This window comes from Cibotium barometz, chromosome 24, assembly GCF_041138505.1.
Source record: "Cibotium barometz isolate CiBa-2024 chromosome 24, ASM4113850v1, whole genome shotgun sequence".
Classification (NCBI taxonomy): Eukaryota; Viridiplantae; Streptophyta; class Polypodiopsida; order Cyatheales; family Cibotiaceae; genus Cibotium; species Cibotium barometz.
The window spans coordinates 9,877,895-9,883,894 of record NC_141069.1 but is presented as its reverse complement, the minus strand read 5'-3'; positions in this window follow the sequence as shown (position 1 = coordinate 9,883,894).

The window sequence follows — 6,000 nt, the reverse complement described above, 5'->3', positions numbered from 1 at the left end:
GTGGTAGTGAAATGGAGGGGACATTGTGTTGAGCATTCTTGAGCGACATGTCTTATATATATATATATATATATATATATATATATATATATATATATATATATATATATATATAAGTCTTCTTTATATCCAAGCAATTATTTGTAATATTGGCGGGTATGCCTTCTGTGTCCTCCTATTTGTGCTCATGCCCCAATCAATCACACCAATGTAGACATTTTTAGATTTCCTTGAAAAATGCAATACAAGTGCATGTGGTTATGAAATACACCTTTATTATACACATCATGCATGGTATACTAAGCCATGCATAATTGGAAAATTTTGATTACAAATTTTGGAAGCCATTCGGGATCTTTGGCAAAACTGACAATGTCCATAACTAGTTGAATCCCACCAAGCCATTGTGTGCCAATACTATATATTATAGGCATCTAAATCTTGAAAGATCACCATTGGCTAATGTGCATGCCAAAGAAGTGCAAGCAGACACCCGTTGGAGATAAAAATTAAGACATGTGGACTCAAGAGCTACGATAAAATCCATTGTTTCTACCCTTGAAGATCTTTGTAGCTGTTGTGAATAATTTAAGGTTAATTATGCTATAATATCTTTAATCAAATTAAAGTAATGTAAAATATCAAAAGTAAAAATAAATCTACTTTTATATCATACATGAATAATTGATGCACACATCTTATCTGTAGCTTCAAGAAGCCGTGGATCACTAGTACATATGCATCTTTTGCTTGAACACCAGGCATCAATTTTGCATAGTACCTCAGTAGTATTAGAAGACTATTGGAAAAGCTAAGACTTTGGGTCCCCAATACAAATGCAAGTGTATGTATCTACTTCCAACAAATTTTTGCTCATTGTTATTTCTCTGTTAGTAAAGCATTTCGACTCCTCCACTTTTCAATGGCATGGTGCATCCTCCATATAAACTGCTAATTATAAAATTTTCTCTATCAACCAAGTGTAAGTACATGACAAATGGTTCAATAATAGTTAAAATCGTATCTATGTTTCTTGAAAAAATAAGACTTTGCACCAAGACAATGCATTTATAGGCTGGTCTGAGCAAACTTTCCATTTTTATCCACCCATTACTCTAAATGTCGATCATCCCCACCATCTCAATTAAATAGGCTTTGACTTTTACCAAATGCTCTAAACATAAGAAATGTCACAAGACACAAATTTGAATAGCGATAAATTAAAGAATACATAAACTGATGCTATTCAATAAATTTGACCACAAAGTTTACATTCTATGTTACAAAGTTTTCATACAACTATATCTGTTCTATGAAATTAAACTTTCCAATATCTTTCAACAACAAGTTTAATACCAAGAATTTTTTTTGGGTATTATGCCAGTTGCTACCTTCTACTTTGAAGTATTATCTTATACAATAGCTATTACATTTTTCCATCATGTTCTAGCCTATAAGCTTATAGTTTGAAGCATTACCTAATGTAATAACTATTACATTTTTTTGAAATTGAACGCTCGTATGTTTTTTCAATATATGACGTAGTCTTCTCGCATAGAGAAGTATCACTTTTTTCTACAAACACAATGCCACGAGGATAAATGTACATAAAATTAATCAATGGTTTACATTGATTATTAGTCCAATCATCAATAACGATGGTGCATCCATATGATACACATAATCAAACACTTGTAATCAACCATCAATAGTAATGGTGTATCCATATGATGGTACATAATCAAGCACTTGTAGACATTTCAAAGTTTTCTCCACCTAATCTTTGACTTGGTCTAGTTATTCAGTTTGTATTTAGCAAGGGAGTGTGAACCCTGCTTTGTCTATGGACATTACATCATCTTTGAAAGATGGGATTATGCATCACATTAAAAGGAATTCCATATGCAACAAATGCTTATGTCCACTTTAAATGTAAATATAAATTGCTTTGTTTTTGTCAAAGCCAGCATGCAAATTGCTTTTCCTATGATTCCACTTAACATGGCATGTCACCTTCTATTCACAAGTTGGAGTGAAACATGAGAGCCTGCACTTATATTACCTACATTTTCTTTAATCATAATTGATCATGTGTGATCACGTTGATGTGAGAAGATGAAAAACATAAGTTTCTTTTTTTGAGGGTCAACTTTTATGCTCCAAAAACATTTACACCAATGCCACATAATAAAATTTATAATAATGTTTTAACATCATATCGTGGTGGATGTTGACATTTACCCACATTTACACCAACATCACATAAATGCACCATGGGTTTTTATTTTTTCGTGAGCTTTTTTTTTGGGTAATTTTGTATATTTTATAACCTTTTTATGTATCATGTAGAAACTAATTCTTTCTCTCAATCATGAAGGAAAATCCATTATGCATTCATTTCTCTAAATTACCATTAAGGAATCCTTCTTTTTTTTCAATTTTACTTAGAAAACATGTAATCTACATAACACAAGTTTAATATATAATCTACATAACACAAACATGATAATATTTCCATAAATAATGTGAAAATTATTTATGGTCATTTGAAGTGAGCTATTTGGAGCATGTTTATGATCTTTACGCTACAATTTGAAGCATGTTTATGATCTATGCTCTGGTGGCAGTGTAGATCGTAAACACTCTCTTAATAGTAGAGTGTAGATCATAAACATGCTCCAATCAGCTCAAAATGCAGATTATAAACATGCTCCAATCAGCTCAAAATGTAGATTATAAATAGGCTCCAAACAGGAGAGTGTAGATCATAAACAGGAGAGTGTAGATCATAAACAAGATATACGATGTAACTTAGATTTTTTTTGTAATTCATAAGATTCCACTTGGCTGCTTAGTGAACAAACCTTAATTATTTACAATGTAAACATAAAAAACCCTCAAGAATCTAAAATTTTAATTGTAATTTATACTTCCTTTAAGCTATATCACAAATATTATAAAGATTGAAAATAATATCGAGAAATTATTCTTGTCATATTTATTTTAAGATATATCAAAGATATTATAAAGATTCAAAATAATATTAAATAAGTATTTTAGAAAATAATAATAATAGAGATATCTTTGTAGTAATTCTTTAAAAGTTTGAAGTGCATTCACACTTTATTTCAAATTTATATTTCTATAGGTGAAAAAAGTCAAAGCATACCAATTATTTTGATAATTAGACTACCTATTTTTTATTAAGATATACATTATCATCCTCGTTTTCTTTTCTTTTCTTAAATAAATATTGAGAAAATATTCTTGTCGTATTTATTTTAAGATATATCAAAGATATTATAAAGATTCAAAATAATATTAAGTAAGTATTTTAGATTAAAAAATAATAGAGATATCTTTGTAGTCATTCTTTAAAAGTTTTGAGTCCCTTCACACTTTATTTCAAATTTATATTTCTATAGGTGAAAAAAGTCAAAGCATACCAATTATTTTGATAATTAGACTATCTATTTTTTATTAAGATATACATTATCATCCTCATTTTCTTTATTTTCTTAAATAAATATACTATCATCCTAAATAGATATAGTATGTATTTATTTTAACTTAACTTTATAAGAGCAAATTTTCTTATTCACAAATCAAAGTAATAAGTTAAAAAAATAACTTAGAAAGTTAAAGTCATAGCTTAAAATAGTAAAGTAAGTTAAACATCATTTAAAAACTTAGAAATATTAAAAATAACTAAAAGTAATAAGATTTAAAAATAGTTTTAGATAATTTTAAATTAATTATTTACTTATATTATAAAAAATAGCATCTATAAAATAATATAAATTGTTAATAACTTATATTTATAATAGTAATTTATTCTCACTTAATAAATCATGTGTTGCATATTAAAAATTACTTCATCATGAGAAAAACATATTACTTAAATTAAATGCAACTTTACTTATAAATATAAAATTGCTTCAACATATATAAGAAAGTTTCTTTTTCTTCTTGGGTTTTACTTATCTTCTCAATGCACAGAAAGAAGAATGCACAAAAAAGGACTACAAAACACTACATTCAAGGGGGGGGGGGGGGGGGATTCATTCAAACACGCCATTTTTCTCCCTTCTTTGGAGTGACTACAACTAGAGAAACCCATTATGAATCCTCTACTAGAAAGATAAACCTAGCTTCAAGCAAGTTAGTTACCTCTTTCTTGAGCACCTCTACTTACACTACCCCTAACCACCTTAGCCTCTACACCACTAGCTTACTTTAGGGTTTGAGGTCAAGCTTGTGCTCCAGTAAGGTTACCTCAGAATAGTTGTTTGCAAAAAGATTTGAAAATCTATCCAACATTTGTAATAAGTATTGTTTCTTTTCATTACTTGATATGGAATCATCAAGTAGCTGTTCATTTTGTAAGTGAAGGCTAGTGCGATCCACATATCTATACTTAGAAGTCATTTTGGAGAAGCTTCTCCTTCCAAGGGTTCAACCCTCCTTCAAATCTCCCCTGATCATCCAAGGGTTCACCCCTCCTTCAAATCTCCCCTGATCATCCAAGGCCAAGAACAAATGCAACCCCCTCCACATCTCCTTCTGAGATGAAGTCCTTTAAGTTATCACTTGTTGGCTCATCATCATTGGGCTGTAATTTAAAACTATCAAAAGTTGAAGATTCATCTTGTACCACCTTCTTCCAATGGCTCTTGATGTTGTAGGGCACCTTCTTCTTGCCCCCTGGAAAGTTATAGGCACAAAAATACCACATACGTCCACATCCAAATTCTTTACCACTCCTATGGTTTTCACCCTAGGAGTGTTAGTAGCAAGTTTGATGCGATAAGGAGAGTTAGATGACAACTTCAAATCAACATCTTTCATTGTTTTTACAATTATGACATTGATTTATACACCTCCATCAATATATGCATTAGAAATTGTTTGCCCATCATCAATGATGACATCAATCATAGGTACACCATCTCCCACATCTATATCAACCTTTTGAGCCATAGGGGTCCCACTATCCTTCTCCTTTCTCTTTGATTTCCTTGTGTGATGTCTAACTTACCCCATTCCTTCTTGAGAGCTTTGGAGAGAGTGTGTGGAGCTGACCAAATGTGATTTGTGTAGTTTTCTGCCTAAGGTTTGCAAAGAGGTCATAACTAGGAGTTTCTTGTCCAGAGGAAAATCAGATTGTCTAATTTTCCTCCTAGACGATTTCATCTTCTTCATGCTTTTCCTCTTCTTCAGATTTGTGTTCTACTTCTTCTTCTTCTTCTTGGCTCCTAGTTCTACGACCCCTTTTTGTCATTACCTTAATGACATTAATGTTGTCTCTTCTTTTTCTAAACATGTTTCCTCTAGAAGTGCTAAACTTTTATCCTCTCTTTTTTTCAATTTTAGACACTCAGTGTGATAATGGCCCTTTGCTTGACATTCATAGCATGTGACATTGCTTTTAGCCCTACGTTTATCTTGGAACCCTAAGTGCCCTTGCATTGACTAAGTGTAACTTCAAGTCAGTAAATTCTACCATTAGCTATGCAATGTTGTGATCCAATGACGAAGCCGGTACTTGAGATATTTATACGAGTGGTCTATAAGGTATAATCTTACCTAATGACTTAGTATCCATAACTTTGAGAAAAGAAGAGTATTAGGGTCTTACAATTTCCATAATCCTTTAATCATGACTCTTGATGATAAGAAATTATCTAAATGCTTATTATGATAAACTTTGAAACAAAACATTATATATTGAAAGGAATCTCAAGGTCATGTCCTCTTATAAGATCAAGGTCTTCAAAGCAAGATTGTCCACTTTCTTTATTTATACATATTGTGCTTGTAAGATCAATGCATTAGTCTCTTGTACATAGTATGTTTTGTTAAGTCAATGCTTCATTCTCTAATGCACGATCAACTCTTCACTTATGCATACAAAGGTTACTTTATTTAACATCATTGTCTTAAACAAGACCAGCACCTCGTTCATTAAGCTGACAATATTTTTTTGATGCTTCCTTGGCA